Here is a 16732-nt window from a genome sequence, read left to right as displayed (position 1 = left end):
CAGAACTTGATAATTAATCATTAACAATTTAGCAGTGAGACAATCTGGCACCATGGTTAAGAACATGAGCCATGGATTTAGCCAGCACCAGATCCAAATTCTGGCTGTCCCTATTTACTGGTTGTACGGTCTTCAGCAATATATTCTCTCTGAGCCTCAGTTTTCTCATCTGAAAAGTGATTTAATAGTAGATAACTTCATAGTAATGCACTGATGATTAATGAGAGTGTCTAAAAGTGTGTAACACAGAGGCACCTAGTAAGTAAACTAATGACACTTTTAAAGATTTTTTTTAAAAATTGGTTGGGCATAGTAGTGCACACCTGTAGTCCCAGTTACTCAGGAGACTGAGGCAGGAGGACTATTTGACCCAAAATGTCAAGTTTACAGTGAGCTATGATGGCGCCACTGCAGTCCAACCTACGTGACGTAGTAAGACCCTGTCTCTAAAACAAATACATAAATAAATTTTTTCAGCACTGTTAAGAACACATGATTTGACAGTTGGGCAGAAAATGAGAAATTGAAGCTCTGCCTTCAAAAATTAGAACACATTGTAGCAATGATCTATTGCTGAATAACAAAATATTTCCAACATTTTAGTGATTCAAAACCAACAAAATGTTATTATCTCTTACATGTTCTGTGGTACATGTGAGAGATAAAAAATTCTGAGGATTTTTGGAGCAGATTCTCACTTGAGATCTCTCCTGAGGTTTCAGCCAAGGTGTCAGCTGGGGCTACAGTCATCTGAAGGCTTGACTGGGGGTGGAAGAGCCACTCCCAAGATGCTTTGGTCATATTAGTGGCAGCTGGTGCTGACTGTTGGTGAAAGTCCTCAGTGTGTGGCCCTCTCCAGAGGACAGCTTCAGTGTCTTCAAGATAGCAGCTGGCTTCACCCAGAGCCAATTATGTAAGAAACAAAGAGGCCAGGTCTGGTGTCTCACGCCCGTAATCCCAACACTTTGGGAGGCCAAGGCAGGTGAATCAGTTGAGGTCAGGAGTTCAAGACCAGCCTGGCCAACATGGTGAAACCCCATCTCTGCTGAAAATACAAAAATTAGCCAGGCATGGTGGTGCATGCTTGTAATCCCAGCTACTTGGGAGGCTGAGGCAGGAGAATTGCTTGAACCTGGGAGGTGGAGGTTGCAGTGAGTCAAGATCATGCCACTGCACTGCAGCCTGGGTGACAGAGCAAGACTCAGTTTCCAAAAAAAAGAAAATGAAAAAAGAAAAAAAAAAAACAGAAAACAAATGAGAGAAAAGAAGCAAAGAGAAAAACCATAATGCTTTTTATAACTTTGCCTTAGATATTACACACCACCCCCTACTCTATACTCTAGGAGTCACAGTACCCAGACCTGACTCAGCATGGGAGGGGACTACACAAAGGCACAAATTTGTGAGCAGGCATCACTGGGGCCTCCTTGAAGGCTGGGGTCCACACTGTGATCTTCATACACATATGTGTAAACAGTCCAGTGCTGTGAAAGATGATGAACTATCTACTTAAGTATTTGATGATTGGTAGAAATTAGAAATTGTAGGCATACATACTTGAAGCCCTGGGAAAAAGTTGAAAGCAGGGGTCAGACCATTTCAGAGAGTCTCTGACACTTCTTGTGAGTTTCAAAAGGGAGGAAGGGTAAACAATCTACACCTATTATTAGCATATGTGCAGGCTTTTACTTATATATTATCTCATTTGATCTCAAAAATCTCATTCATACATTCATTTTAATCAAATACTGACTGTATATCAGATACCATACTAGGTGCTGATAATACAACAAAAAAGGTCAGACATAAGTGCTGCCTTCATGGCCCTCACCAGTCAGCCGGGGGGAAAGAAAGACTCTGATGAAGTCTGAAGTGTGCACCTCATGCAGTCTTGATGTGGAGACTGCGTAAAAGCAACTTATTGAGTGCTTTCCACAGGCTAGGCATGGCGATGAATACTTGAAAAGTCTTACTTCATTTAGTTCTACCACCTCCCTTTAAGATAGGTACTCTAAGTGTCTCTAATTTTTATATATGAGGAAAGTGAGTCTTAGAAAATTAAGTCAATGACTCAAGGCTGCGCTGTTACACAGCTAATAAGCAGGACCAGTCTCCTGAGTTCAGTTGTGCAGTGAGGGGAGTAAATTCCCACTCCGGTTATGGCTCCTAAGTTCTGCACCCTACCATGGGGCTGTGTCTTCCTGGAGGAAACAGTGCATCCTTCTAAGTCACACAAAGGAGCTACCCAGGCCATCAAAGATCCTTGTAGAAAGGGTCAGCACCCCCTAGTCCTATTTTTTTCATTGCTACATTACCCCCTAGGCTGTTGTGCAGTGAAAGCCAAGGTGACAATAGAAAGAGTCTGGGAGAGGGAAAAGAGGAGCAAAAGCTATTGCAGTGCCCAGGCTGACCTGGACTGAACTCATCTTTGTTGGCAAAAGGGTAGGACCAGCTTAGTTTGATGTTGAACAGGGGGGGCAGACACACACCTGCATATTTTTAGAGGAGTTTTTCAGACACAAAAAGGAAGACAAAAGCAAAGAACAGTATTCCTTCTTTGTCTTCCCTTGCCTCAGTCCAAAAATCATTAGATAGGTCTGAGCACGATGCCTCATGACTGTAATCCTAGCACTTTGGGAGGCCAAGGCAGGTGGATAACTTGAGGTTAGGAGTTTGAGACCAGCCTGGCCAATATGATGAAATCCCGTCTCTACTAAAAAAATACAAAAATTAGCTGGGCATGATGGTGCATGCCTATAGTCCCAGCTACCTGGAGGCTGAGGCAGGAGAATCGCTTGTGCCTGGGAAGCGGAGATTGCAGTGAGCCGAGATCGCACCATTGCACTCCAGCCTGGGCGTCTCAGCAAGACGTTAAAGAAAAACAACAACAACAACAAAAAAACACTTTAGTTGGGGTTGAGTAATATAGACATCCTGGTTGGAGGCTGGGGCAAATGGCTTGGAACAGGATAAGGAAGACAGCAGAGCAAGGTTTTGTAGCCTGAGTGGGTAAGTGCAGTGTCCCCAAGAAAGGGCGGCCACAGCTCTAGTGGGGAGAAGTGGACATTCCTATTGAGGGGTGGCTTTATAAGGGGTGATGGAGCCCTAGTGGAAAGAAGTGCCATCTCTATTTAGCAGTAGCCTTATACAGGTTACTGGACTCTAATGGAAAGAGCAGGCATCCCCATTTAGGTAAAGGGTAAGAGGTGGTGTAGGTTAGCAGGAAAACGAAACCACCTGTTCCTGAGGTTGACCAGCACTGATTGTCGGAGTCCAAGCAGGAAGGGGAGGGCTTTGCTGTGGACTGGCTGATCATGCTTAGGTTGCAGGAGGCTGAGTGGGATAAGTAGAGCAACCTTTAGTGGGGGAGCAACTAAGGTGACAGGAGGTTGGTTACAAGGAGAGTGATGGTTAGGAGATGTGATGGTTAATACTGAGTGTCAACGTGATTGGATTGAGGGATACAAAGCACTGTTCCTGGGTGTATCTGTGAAGGTGTTGCCAAAGGAGATTAAAAATTGAGTCAGGACTGGGAGAGGCAGACCCACCCTCAATCTGGGGGGGCACCATCTGATCAGCTGCAGAACAAAAGTGGGCAGAAGAACATGGAAACAGTAGACTGGTCTCATCTTCTGGCCTCCATCTTTCTCCCGTGCTGGATACTTGCTGCCCTCGAACATCAGACTCCAAGTTCTTCAGCTTTGGGACTTGGACTAGCTTTGTTGCTCCTCAGCTTGCAGTCGGCCTGTTGTAGGACCTCACCTGGTGACTGTGTGAGTCAGCACTCCTTAATAAACTCCCATATATATATTAGATCCTATTAGTTCTATCCCTCTAGAGAACCCTGTTCTCAAGATACAGTAGAACAAAGTTATCTTGGTTGATTTCATAGTTCACTGGTTACCAACAAATAGGGCTCTGTCTCCACAAGAATTTGTGAAAATAATTGGAACTTTTTTCTTTTAACTGATTATTGGGTGCTTGGTGTACCTGTTTGCTTCTCCTTCTGCACGAGGCAGTTTTGTATCACTGATGATGGTATCAGGCTGAAAATGCCCTCCTGGGTTCACCTCAGCCTCCATTTCTTTATTCTCCAAGCTGCTGGTTCTTCTCTGCATCTTCTCCCCTAGAAAGGACAGGATAATTTATAGTGTTTTCTGGCAGAATCTGGCAAGTGTTTTAGTGATTTTTAAAAAGTGCTTGTGAGACAGAGAGAAGAAGGGAGAGGAGGAGAAAAAGAGCAGGAGGAGGAGAAAGAGAAAATACATTGGTTTACAAAACAACTCATCAGTACCCTTCAAAAGTGTCAAAGAAAGATTCAGAAGTTTTTAGGTTAAAAAGTAATCTGGACCCAAAGATCTTTTTTATTTTTATTTATTATTTTTATTTTTAGAGACAGAGTCTTGCTCCATCACTTAGGCTGGAGTGCAATGGTGCCATCAGACCTCACTGTAACCTCTATCTCCTGGGCTCAACCGATGCTCCCACCTTTGCCCCTCAAAGTACTGGGATTACAGGTGTGAGCCACTGCACCAGCAAAGTTTAAAAAAAAATGTCGAGAAAGAAAGTTCAGAAGAAAAGGATAAGAAATGCTTGTGGAGACATTCAACACTAGAGAAAAAAAAGCATTAAAAATCAATTTTATTTTTACATTTGATAAATCTGCTGGACAGCATCTTTAAAACATTTTTTAACAGTGAAATAATTTTAGACCCACTGAAAAATTGCCAAACAGTACAAAGATGTTCTACGCATGCTTCAACCACCTTCCTCTAATGTTAACATCTTACATAACCATAGCACAATTGATACCATGAAATTATTATGGATATGATACTATTAACTAATCTGCAGATCTTGCTGCAACTTCAATAGTGTTTTTCAACTGATTTCTCTTTTCTGTTCCAGGAACTCATCCAGGCTCTCAAACTTCGTTCATTATTTTTCCTTAGACCTCCCCAATCTGTGACAACTCCTGAGTCTTTCTTTGTTTTTCACGACTTGGACATTTTTGAAGAGTACTGTGGAGTTATTTTGTAAAATGCCCCCCTCGATTGGGTTTATCTGATGTTTCCTCATTAGATGCTTCCAATTAGAAGGAAGATTTGCATTTCAGGCAAGAATACCACAGAAAATGATGTGCACTCCCCAGTGCTTTCTGCCTGGGTATCATGATGTTGATATGTCTTATTACTGGTGATGTTAACCCTCGTCTCTTGGCTAAGGCAATAGCTGTCAGACCTCTCCACTGCAAAGTGAACATTTTTCCCTCTTTAATTAATAAGGATATTGTGGGGAGATACTTTGAGACTGCACACATATCCTGTTGTCACTGCACTTTTCTCCCCTAATTCTTGCATCTATTGATGGTTCCTACCTGCAATGATTATTACCATGGTGTTTGTAGAATGTTTACAATCTTCTGAAAACAACCACAACCAGATCCAGTTTATTAATTTCCCGTAAGAAAGCCCTCTGTCACCTAAAACAACCCAGTCCAGGTCTAACAGATTTGTCCAAGAAGTCTTTATATTTGGGACAATAATTTTCCTGAAGCTTCTGGTTGGTCACATTTAGGTCAACAGAAAACAGTCATCATTCAATCTTATATATGCTCTGCCTCTTCTTGGTCCTTCTTGACTACAGTGAAACACCACAGTCTAGGAGTAGCCCAACAAGCAGAAAGCAGATAATTTTATCACTTCTCTTACAACAGATATTCCTGTGGGATCTATAAGACCCCAGCAAAGAAAGTGCATGAGTAAAAAGCATGTTGGCTGAAGAAAAGAAAGGAAGTGCCAAGGCCCTTTATCAACCAAAGATCACAGACCCTCCATAAAATGCAGCTGCTACTGAGTTCCAACTTTTTTCAATACCTTTAGTGAAGTATGTTCCTAAGGGTTTTTCAAAGTCGGTTTTCTGAATCTGCCATGTTATCAACAGGATGTAAATGATTCCAAATTTCAAGTGTTTTCAAATAATAAAATTAGAACAAAACCTGTGCAGGTCACACCAGAAAGTCTCAGTGAGTTGTTTCCAGTCTGTGGGCCACGTATTGGTGTCTGGAATAGAACTCTCTGGCCATCTAAGAACCTAGACACTTTTGGGGATGTCTGATGTCCCATGGGGGATATTTTGTGTTCTCAGTGTATTCAGTTTTTATTTTTCTTTCATAGTCTCCAAGTGACTTTTGGCTTCTGCATTCCATGTACATTATAAGTGGAGTTTTGGATGTGAGTGTTAGAGCTTGTTTACGCAAAGAAAATTTAATCATATTAGATGCAACTCGTTAATATTTTATCAGCCCCAAATTTTAGCTGGAGCTATAGAAAGTGGTTTAAATTAGCCAAGTTCCCTTCTCTTATGACAGTGTTTCTTGTAGCTACGGTTTGAATATGGTTGGTCCTCACCCAAACTCATGTTGAGGCTTGGTGCTTGATGCAGCCATGTTGAAAAGTGATGCCTTTAAGAGATGATAAGGTTGTTAAGAAGGATTCATGTCTTTCTAGTGAGACTGGGTTAGTGCTTGAGGGAATGGATTAGTTCCCATGAAAATGGGTTGTTACAGAGTGAGTGTGTTAGGCAATTCTCGCATTGCTATGAAGAAATACCTGAAACTGAGTAATTTATAAAGAAAAGGGGTTTCATTGACTCACCCTTCTCTAGGCTATACAGGAAGTATGGCACTGGCACCTGCTTCGCTTCTGGTGAGGCCTCAGGAAGCTTTTAATCATGGGGAAGTTGAAGGGGGAGCAGGTGTCTGACATGGCAAGAATAGGAAAAGGAGAGAACAGGAGCAAGAGAGAGAGTGGGGAGATACTAAACACATTTAAACAACAAGATGTCATGAGAACTCACTCACTGTGGTGAGCAAAGCACCAAGCTATAGGGGATCTGCTGCCACTTCCCACTGGACCCCACCTCCAACACTGGGGATTAAAATTTCACATAAGATTTGGTGAGAACATATATTCAAACTATATCAGTGAAGCTGCCTCCCATGGTTAGCCCTTTGCTTAATCGCTTCTGCTTCTGTTTCTCCCACATGTTATGATGAACATGAGGCTCTCATGAGGAGCCAATCAGGTGTGGCCATCAGATTTTTCATTTCTCAGCTTTCAGCACCATGAGCCAAAATAAACCTCCTTTCTTTATACATTCTCCAGTCTCAGGTATTTTTTGTTATAGCAACAAAAAATGGACTAAGACACGATCCTATGGTATTCATTCCTTACCCCGTTTTTATCCTTCTCCTATTGGCTGCAGTATAGAAGTTTGAAGAATCCTTCATATTTTCTTTGTCTATTTTCTAGGTTAAAATATTAAAATAGGCACACCTAGGAGACCTCCCACAAAGTTGCTCTCAGTCCTTGAGGTTACATATTTTCATTTCATTTAACCCATCATTCTTGGTCCATGCATCGGCGACAAAAAAAAAAATGCTTCTGGGTGTGATGGCTCACGCTTGTAATCCCAGCACTTTGGAAGGCCAAGGCGGGTGGATCACCTGAGGTCAGGAGTTCGAGACCAGCCTGGCCAACATGGTAAAACCCCATCTCTACTAAAAATACCAAAAAAATTAGCCAGGCGTGGTGGTGGGTGCCTATAATCCCAGCTACTTGGGAGGCTGAGGCAGGAGAATCGCTTGAACCCGGGTGGCAGAGGTGGCAGTGAGCTGAGATCATGCCATTGCACTCTAGCCTGGGCAACAAGAGTGAAACTCTGTCTCAAAAAAAAAAGTTTCAGTAGATTAGTAGATTTCCTTGCTGTAAGTCAACATATAGTGTATCACCTCAAAAGTGAAATGTCAGGGACACAGCATGGCATGTTGGAAAAAAGCAGGGACTCTGGAGAGCCAGATTGCCTGATATTAAATCTCAGCTTCATCACTTAATAGCTGCATTACCAGGGATGTATTACTTAAGCACTTCCTGACTCAGTTTCTGTATCTGTAAAATGGGGTTAATAATGGTACCCACTTCATCAGATAGTGGTTAAGATTTAAAAAGTCATAAAAGTAGAATGCCTAGAATAGACATAAAGTGATCAGAGGAACCTCAGTAAAGATTGGATGGCTTTTATTACTTCTGAAATAAGTAAAAATTCCCTTGGGAAATGGAGCAAGATGGGTAGAAAAGGAAACAAGGCACGGAATGAACAGAGAGAGAAATCTTTTATTTTATTTTATTTTCTGAGTTGAAGGAAGAACAGAAAGATCTAGCACAAACTTCCATCTTAAACCAAGCTGGCATCTCTTGTTTTTATCTTTCATGTCTGGAGCCTGAGTCTCCAAAGACAATTGTGAAGGGGATTGTGTTTGACTGATCAATCAAAAGCAACCCCCTTGCTTGTCTTCTGAGACTCTGAATTAAAACCTCCAGGCAGGATTCTGGGGAGGACAGGACCAGCGAGGGGGCGGGCAGTTACTCAAAGTTGAGTGGGCTTTGATGGCAGAGAAGCAGCTGAGATAAAAGAGCTCCTCCCAGCAGAGCTGAAATTAAAACGGGAAACATTTCATTAGGCCCAGTCCCAGGAAGGCAGCCCTGGGCGGTGAGGAAAAGCAGAGGGGACAGACGCCCCAAGCCAGCTCTGTCAGCAGTGGGCAAGTGAGCAGGCCACCAGCAAGGACAGTTCTTCCAAGGACACTCTATTGAGGCTGCTTTAAGCAGCATGAGTCCCCACAGCTACAGGAACACCAGGAAGCCAGCAACCTGCAGAGTTTAGCATTCAGAGTGCGTGGAGAACTGATCTCCACTTACCTGGCTCCAGTCTGTTCCACGGTCTCTCCTGGTCCCTGCTCCAGGCCCGAAGTCTCTAAATGCTCCCACTAGTCTGGGCATTCACCGTCATCAAACAGACCTTCCTTTGTCAGCCGCTAGCAGTTATTTCTTCTGCCTGGACTGCCTTTTCCTCATCTCCGCCTGCCAAGCTCCTATACTTTCTTCAGAATCTAGCTGAAATCTGACTTCTTACAAAATGTCCTACAGCCTCTATCAGCAATGTATTTCTCTGATCTATCCAGAGAGTTCGCATTCCCTTGTACTTGGATTTTAGAACATGCCATGGACCTGGTAGGTTATGCTTGGCCAATGACCCACCCTGTTCTCCCACCACATTGTATTTGTAGGTAGGAGGAGGAGCATATCGTTATCTAATTTTCCACAGCAATCACAGATACTAGAATTGAAAATGACCTCAGGCTTCCTTTAGTTCAGACACAGCATATTTACAGCACATGGGATATCACTTGTGCCATCTGTGGTCAAGGCAGACCCTATGCACCACTCAGAGAATTCTTCATTTCTATTGAATCTGGACTTAGCTTCCTTGTCAACACACTGTTCTGGGCAGTCACACTCAACATATTTGATTCGGAATTTTTATTTTTAATTTTTGGTCTTTTTGTCAGGGACACAAACAGGTAGCCCGTAACACCAGGCGAGTACAATTACCAGAATAACCCACAGAGATGAAGTAGTGATCAGAGTGCAGGACCTCTAGGGATAGGTGACAATGCACAATTGGTCACAAGACCTTAGGAATTAAGTACAAGGGCAGCCCCAACCATGGGGCTTCCTGACATACTCAGGCAATGACTCCAAGCTGGTGGGCAGGAACCCAACCTAAGTCACCGGGGTGAGGATTCACAACCTCTTATCCAGGTGCTAGAACTAAACCTGCTCACATCCTTGGGGCCCCAAAGGACCCTGCAATGTGAACACATGTGTGTTTTGTGAATCTTCAGTAAAACTTTCCCCAGACACAAGTAAGGCCATTTACTAGTGTGACTGTAAATTGATGAAAGGTAAAACTCTTTTGGGGATTAATTGATACTGGCTCTGAACGGAAGCTAATCCCCAGAGACACCAAATAAACAAAATAAAACCAGATGAAGCAAAACAAAACACAATCATATTTTATTTGGAATAGAAGACCTACTTGCCACCCCTTAACTAATTCAGCACCACCCCCCATCATATATGATGAACCCCAAATCTAGGAAAGTAAATATCTTAATCAAATAAAGTATAAAATCTAGGGAAAAATCACTGTGCTAATTAAAAAAATAAAATTAAAAATAATAAGAACCAGACCTCTATTTCCGAATTGCCCAGCTAGTACCATTATAGGTACACCACACTGCTTTCTAAAAACAGTGGTTTAGATATAATAGTACCTATTATATGCATTGGTGTGGGCATAAAATTAAATTCCAAATTACAAATAGAACTGCTGCAAGAAAATAATATTTCCCAAGACTTATTTTACTTAATTGCACGGAATATTAATACATATAATGAAAATATAGGAATCTTTCATCTAATTGGTCTAATTGGTCTCTTTAAAATAAGCTGTATATGCTTTACATAGCCTAATAGGCATTGTGATGCTTCAAGATAGAAAAAAAAAAGCAACAAAAAACAGCATTCAGAAGTTTTCAAATGCTTTAGCTCCTGAGACTATTTTGGCAAGGATCACGTCATAGGAATAATGCATGACAAAGGCTGGTTGGAAAGATGTTGATGAAAAGAAAAGGACAGGGGTTTTGGAATCTGTCTTTGATTTGGATACTGACACTGTAACTTATTTGCTGTGTGCACTCACGCTGGAATCTTGAACTCTCTGATTTTCAATTACCTAATCTATGAAACAGGTGTGATAGCGATATCACAGAGGGATTTAATGAACTAACACACTCCAAGTGCGTGACAGTAGTGGGTACTTAGTAAATATTAATTCTATTGCTTAAATCTTGATGCATGGACCTGAGAACTATTTTCTCAGCAACAATGCTAGTCTCTTAAATTAAAATTATGTTTTGCCACTGTTTAATTGCTGTATAAACATTTTAGCTCTTGTGCCTTATTTATTCAGCATTTATTCAAAATGAACTTTCTATGCATGCCAGAGACGATATGATGTGTTCATCAAAACATTTCGTTTTCCTTTTGAAAATGCAGGAAGGCCATTTTCCAGCACTGCCCCACAACCCCTTGAGTCTTTATATACCTACATTACTGTTCTGGCCACAAGAACGTAGGTGGAAAGGATGTACCTAATTTCTGGACTTGAGCTCTGAAAGATCTGCACGATCATCCATGTATTCTTTTTTTTTGAGACGGAGTCATGCTGTGTCGCCAGGCTGGAGTGCAGTGTTGTGATCTCAGCTCACTGCAACCTCCGCCTTCTGGGTTCAAGCGATTCCTCTACCTCAGCCTCCTGAGTAGCTGGGACTACAGGCACGCACCACCACGCCAGGCTAATTTTTTGTATTTTGGTACAGCTGGGGTTTCACCATGTTGGCCAGGATGGGTCTATCTCCTGACCTCGTGATCTGCCCACCTCAGCTTCCCAAAGTGCTGGGATTACCCGTGCCCGGTCATCCATGTATTCTTTCACCTGTACTTCTAGTTGGAAATTATGGCTTCTAAGTCAGCAGTTCACATGATGGAAGAAGCTTGGAAGTCTGTATCCTTCAGAAACTATTTGGAGAAGCATCTCTCAGAAGAGTGACAAGCTGCAAACATTCCCATTAGATCTTGCATACTTGAGAAAACAAAAACAAAAACATAGCAAACACAGCAAAAACATATGCTAAAAACATAGCAAAAACATGTGTTAAGCCCCCAAAATGCAGGGTTTATGTGTTATCACCACATGGTCTAACCCAGTAGTTCTGAGTCAACCTCAGTACTACTGACATTTTGGTCTGAACATTTGCTTGCTGCAGGGAACTGTTTTGTGCACTGTAAAATATTTAGCTTTACCCACTAGATGCCAGTACTGCCCCCCTTCAGTTGTGACAACCACCACTATCTCCAGACATGGCCCAATGCTCCGTGGGAGTGGGAAGAGCTTAAAAATTACTCCCATTGAGTCGAACAGTGAGAGCACATGGACACAGGGAGGGGAACATCACACACCTGGGCTGGGGTGGGGGGTGAGGGGCTAGGAGAGGGATAGCATTAGGAGAAATACCTAGTGTAGATGATGGGTTGATGGGTGCAGCAAACCACCATGGCACATGTATACCTATGTCACAAACCTGCACGTTCTGCACATGTATCCCAGAACTTAAAGTTTAATAATAATAAAAAAAAGAAAGAACTACTAATTCTTCTCCACCTTGTAGTTACATTTTCCTGGTGTCTTTTCTCCTTCCATTGAGAAATTTCGATTTTTCTTTATCTTCCTTCTATTATGGATACAATAATTATATTTTTTCTTAAAATTGGACTTTTCTATATCAACTATTAACAGGACAAATCCCTGGAAGGGGACAATGGTTAGGGCAGCTTAAAAAAAAATCACTCCCATTGAGAACCACTGGTCCAGGCTGACTGGAAAAAGAAAATTAGTGTGATATAACAACAACAACTACAAAAATGAAACAAATAAAAGAGAAACGTATGTGGAGCCTGCAAAATCAATTCAGAATCCCTTCATGGTTTTTTTTAATCCATTGTCTTTAATACTGGAAATCTCACCTGCATCTTGTAGAGTCGATGAGGAGACTGAAACACAAAGGAGTTATGTATCCAAATGTACCTGCTATTACATGCCTGTATGTAAACCCAGAAAGTTGGTCTCCTAATGCACTCTTAAATACATAAGCTTTCTGCAGAGAGCATCTATGCACCATTTTCTTGAATATTTCCTGAAGTTTCAGAGGTAGGTTAGGCAAAAGTTGGGTGGAGCAGGGGAGAAAATTCCTGGGGACATATTTGTTTCATTCTACATCTACTGGACCCTGTGCATCAAGAATCCTAATGACTTGCAAACTCACTGAGATACTGAAAAGTAGAGCTACAGACTTTATAAAATTGTTCGAAAACCAGATGAAGATGAACTACTTGTCAGTCCTCTCTAGATTCTAGTAGAATCACCAGTAAGAATATATGCCACCTATCCCTTAGGATAATATTTCCAGGGAGAGAAGAAAAATGAGTCAGTCAATCTAATGATTGTCATTTACTTAGTAAAGAAACTTAGAACCTGCCATCACACATGGGGTTCCTTATGTCTATACTGAGCCCACCCTCTCACCGTAGTGTTGCCTGAGGAGTGTTAAGAGATCACACTGAAGGCCTGATTGTTCTTTTAATATACTCAAGTAAGCAAGTTGTTGCTATAAGGAGGAAACCAACAAACACAACCAACAAACCCAAAAGTTCCAGAACCTGATCCTTCCAAACACATTTGTAAAATAAACTTAAAACCGGATTCTTCTCCATAGATTGTCTCAGAACCTTTCACTGGGGCATATGTTTGTGAATCCCAAAGACAGAAAAGAGAGTAAACAATGCTTTCCTGTCATAGTTGAACCTGAAACTTGTTTTTCATGGCAACAGTAATCTAAACGTATCCACACTGAGAATCAGGGTGTATCAGGTAACAATGAAGTACAACTGTCTCCTGCACTAGCTGAGGATCTCAGCTATTGGGGATCAAACTAGTCTCTACTGGTAGAGTCCTAATGCACTCTTATTTATTTAAGAGTGCATTAGGAGGCCAACTTTCTGGGTTTACATACAGGCATGTAATAGCAGGTACATTTGAATACATAACTCCTTTATGTTTCAGTCTCTTCATCTACTCTACAAAATGCAGGTGAGATTTCCAGTATTAAAGACAATGGATTAAAAGGAATATTTCTTACCCCCTTGGTACAATGGGTTGATAAAAAGACCACCCACCTCATGATAACGTTGTGGGGACTAAGTGACTGTGAAAAGAGCATGTATTAAAAACACTGGCTTTGAAGTTCAACAAACCCTGGCTTTGACTCATGAACTCCCTAAAGCTCAGTTCTTCATCTGTACAGTGGAGATAATATCTTCTTCAAATGGGGTAAAAACTAAATGACAGCAGTGTATGTGAACTGCTTAGCGTGGTTGTTGACACAAGAAGCACTAAGCTATCGTCGTTATCACCACCACGGCTATGGATGCTGCATGGGAATCTTTTACAGGAAGAGTTTTCTTATCTAATTTGCCTAGTAATCAATCAAAAATCCAAAGGGACTGTCGAGTAAAATGTTAAATAAATCCTGAGGAATAACGATGAAACATTCATAATATATGCTCTGCACTAAAACATCTTTACAACTCTCTAAGGAATTAGTCTTTTTAATGTAATATGTGAGAAAATGCTACCGGGGGATAATATTGATCTGAAAGTCCTTTGGCAGTGACTTTTAAATATGGACATTCTATGCCAGAGATCATGTTAGAGCTCCTGGCTGCAGAGTTTGAGGCTGAGGGACTTGTGACTGAGCCTCGGGGCAGGTTGGTATTGCTTGTCACAATTTCATTACCCTAAAAGCATCCTGGAAAAAAAGCATTCTAAATACCTTCCTGGACATACAAACCTTAATCCCCACAGAATTGGAGAGCTATAGAGTGTTTGAGAAGCACAAATGTCCTCTGTGCAAGTGCAAGAGGCTCATTTTCCCCAAAGACTTTAACTGTCTCAACTCGGTAGCCTTGACAAATGGAAATTCATCATTTCATGTCCTGAGACCTGGCTCCTTGCATTCATGCAATTAAACTCCAATACAATACGTGATTATTGATGTCTCCTGTGCCAGATGCCGGGAACGGAAATCAAAGAACAATCATCACGATTAGTTCTTCAAACATTTATTGTGGTTTTACTGTTGGTACCTTTGTAGTGAGGGCTCCCTGTGCGCTAGGTGGCAATGTAATTCAGCTACTCTGTGTTGCAAGAGACAGAAGCTCAGCTCCAACTGCCCTAAGCAAGAAGGGGAATGCATTGGGGAATGCATTGGGAACTTCGAGGCTAGTACTGGCTTAAGGTACAGCTGGATCCAGGGCTTCAAATGCAGATATCAAACTGTATTCTACTCTCTTCTCTCTGCTGCACTTTTCTCTTTACCCCCCCATTCTCAAGCTAATCCTTCCTCACAATAGCAGGAAGGTTGCCAGAAGCATCACGCTTATATTTACAGCCCCCAGAAACTGTCCTGGGAACAGTCAACCTTTCTTGCTGCTTGCTTCAGCCAGCATTCAAAAACTGACTGATTAGACAAGTTTGAGTCATGATTTCACCTGAAACTGATCACTGTGGTTTAGGATATAGAAAATGCTGATTGGTAGGCTTCAGTCAATTTCCCACACATAGACAATTCACCTAAGGAAAAAGGAAATTGATGTGATGTAACAACAACAACAAACAAACAAACCAAAAAGGATAAATGTATACAGAGCAGGCAAAATCAATTGAGAACCCCTTCATGGTTTTTTTTGGGTGTTTTTTGTTTTGTTTTTTTGAGACAAAGTCTCACTCTGTCACCCAGGCTGGACTGCATTGGTGCGATCTCGGCTCATTGCAGCCTCTGCCTCCCAGGTTCAATTGATTCTCCTGCCTCAGCCTCCTAAGTAGCTGGGACTACAGGAGCGTACCATCATGCCCAGCTAATAGTCTTTGTATTTTTAGTAGAGATGGGTTTTCACCATGTTGGCCAGGCTGGTCTTGATCTCCTGACCTCAAATGATCTGCCCACCTCGGCCTCCAAAAATGCTGGGATTACAGACATGAGCCATGGCACCCAGTCATCCTTCATGTTTTTTTTTTTTTTTTTTCCATTGTCTTTAACACTGGAAATTTCACTTGCATTTTGTAGAGTAGATGAGGAGACTGAATTACAAGGCAGTTAGGTATCCAAACTTACCTGCTATTACATGCCTATGTGTAAACTCAGGGAGTTGGCCTCCTAATGCACTCTTAAATACATAAGCTTTCTGCAGAGAGCATCTATGCACCATTTTCTTGTATATCTCCTGAAGTTTCAGAGGTAGGTTAGGCAAAAGTTGAGTGGAGCAGGGGAGAAAATTCCTGGGGGCGTATTTGTTTCATTCGACATCCACTGGACTTCAGACCTGAATACAGCTAGGTGTATCTTCTTTCATGACCTCTAAATTGAGTTCCCTTGCTGTCCCAGGATCTGGCTATTTTTCCAGTTAAATATAAGGGATGGTCTATTTGTTATGGCTCTTAGTTTAAGCAACCAAAATGGATCATAGCTCATTTAAGCAGATAAGCAATTTACTGAAAGATTATTTTGGTTGTTCACTAGAAAAACTGGACAGCTAGGTTCTCCTTTCTTTCTTTCTTTCTTTCTTTCTTTCTTTCTTTCTTTCTTTCTTTCTTTCTTTCTTTCTTTCTTTCTTTCTTTCTTTTCTTTTCTTTTCTTTCTTTTTCCTTCCTTCCCTTCTCCTTCCTTCCTTCCTTCCTTCCTTCCTTCCTTCCTTCCTTCCTTCCTTCCTCCCTTCCTCCCTTCCTCCCTTCCTCTCTTCCTCCCTTCCTCCAGGATATAGGCAGAATGTGCCTCAGCCAATATCATGGTCCTGAACTAGTTTGGTGACATCACTGACATTAAATGCTTGCTAGTTTGACTGGCCCTGGACACTGGTGAATCTCCTATCAAAGACACCTGCAGTTTGCTATAATTTCAGAACTGACTACTACTGGTGCTGCTGGTGGTGCAGCCCTCATTGCTGATGAAGGTGATAAACTTCCTGGAGGCTTCTTCATGGACTCTCAAGCTCCCAGTTCTGGAGAAGAATGCATTTGATCGGCTGAATCTAGATCATGAGCCGCCCTCTAGACCAGTGGTTCTCAACTGGACTGTTTGTCTCCAGGGGACATTTGACAATGTCTGGAGACGGTTTTAGCTGTTGGGGTTCTCCTGGGATCTCACCCATAGAAG

The 16732-nt window shown here is 41.9% G+C and overlaps 1 long non-coding RNA gene across 1 annotated transcript in view; it reads right to left on the bottom strand.

Annotated features, from left to right (window-relative positions):
* Positions 1 to 3992: 3992 nt before the first annotated feature.
* The window catches only part of LOC105467807 (uncharacterized), a 36164-nt gene continuing 23424 nt past the window's right edge, over positions 3993 to 16732 (bottom strand). The window contains exon 3 of the long non-coding RNA XR_979147.2: positions 3993 to 4126. This is a non-coding gene — a long non-coding RNA (uncharacterized lncRNA). The remainder of the gene's footprint in view (positions 4127 to 16732) is intronic.

The sequence above is a fragment of the Macaca nemestrina genome, chromosome 18 (genome assembly GCF_043159975.1).
Source record: "Macaca nemestrina isolate mMacNem1 chromosome 18, mMacNem.hap1, whole genome shotgun sequence".
In the NCBI taxonomy this organism is placed as follows: domain Eukaryota; kingdom Metazoa; phylum Chordata; class Mammalia; order Primates; family Cercopithecidae; genus Macaca; species Macaca nemestrina.
This window is presented reverse-complemented; position numbering and strand designations above follow the sequence as displayed.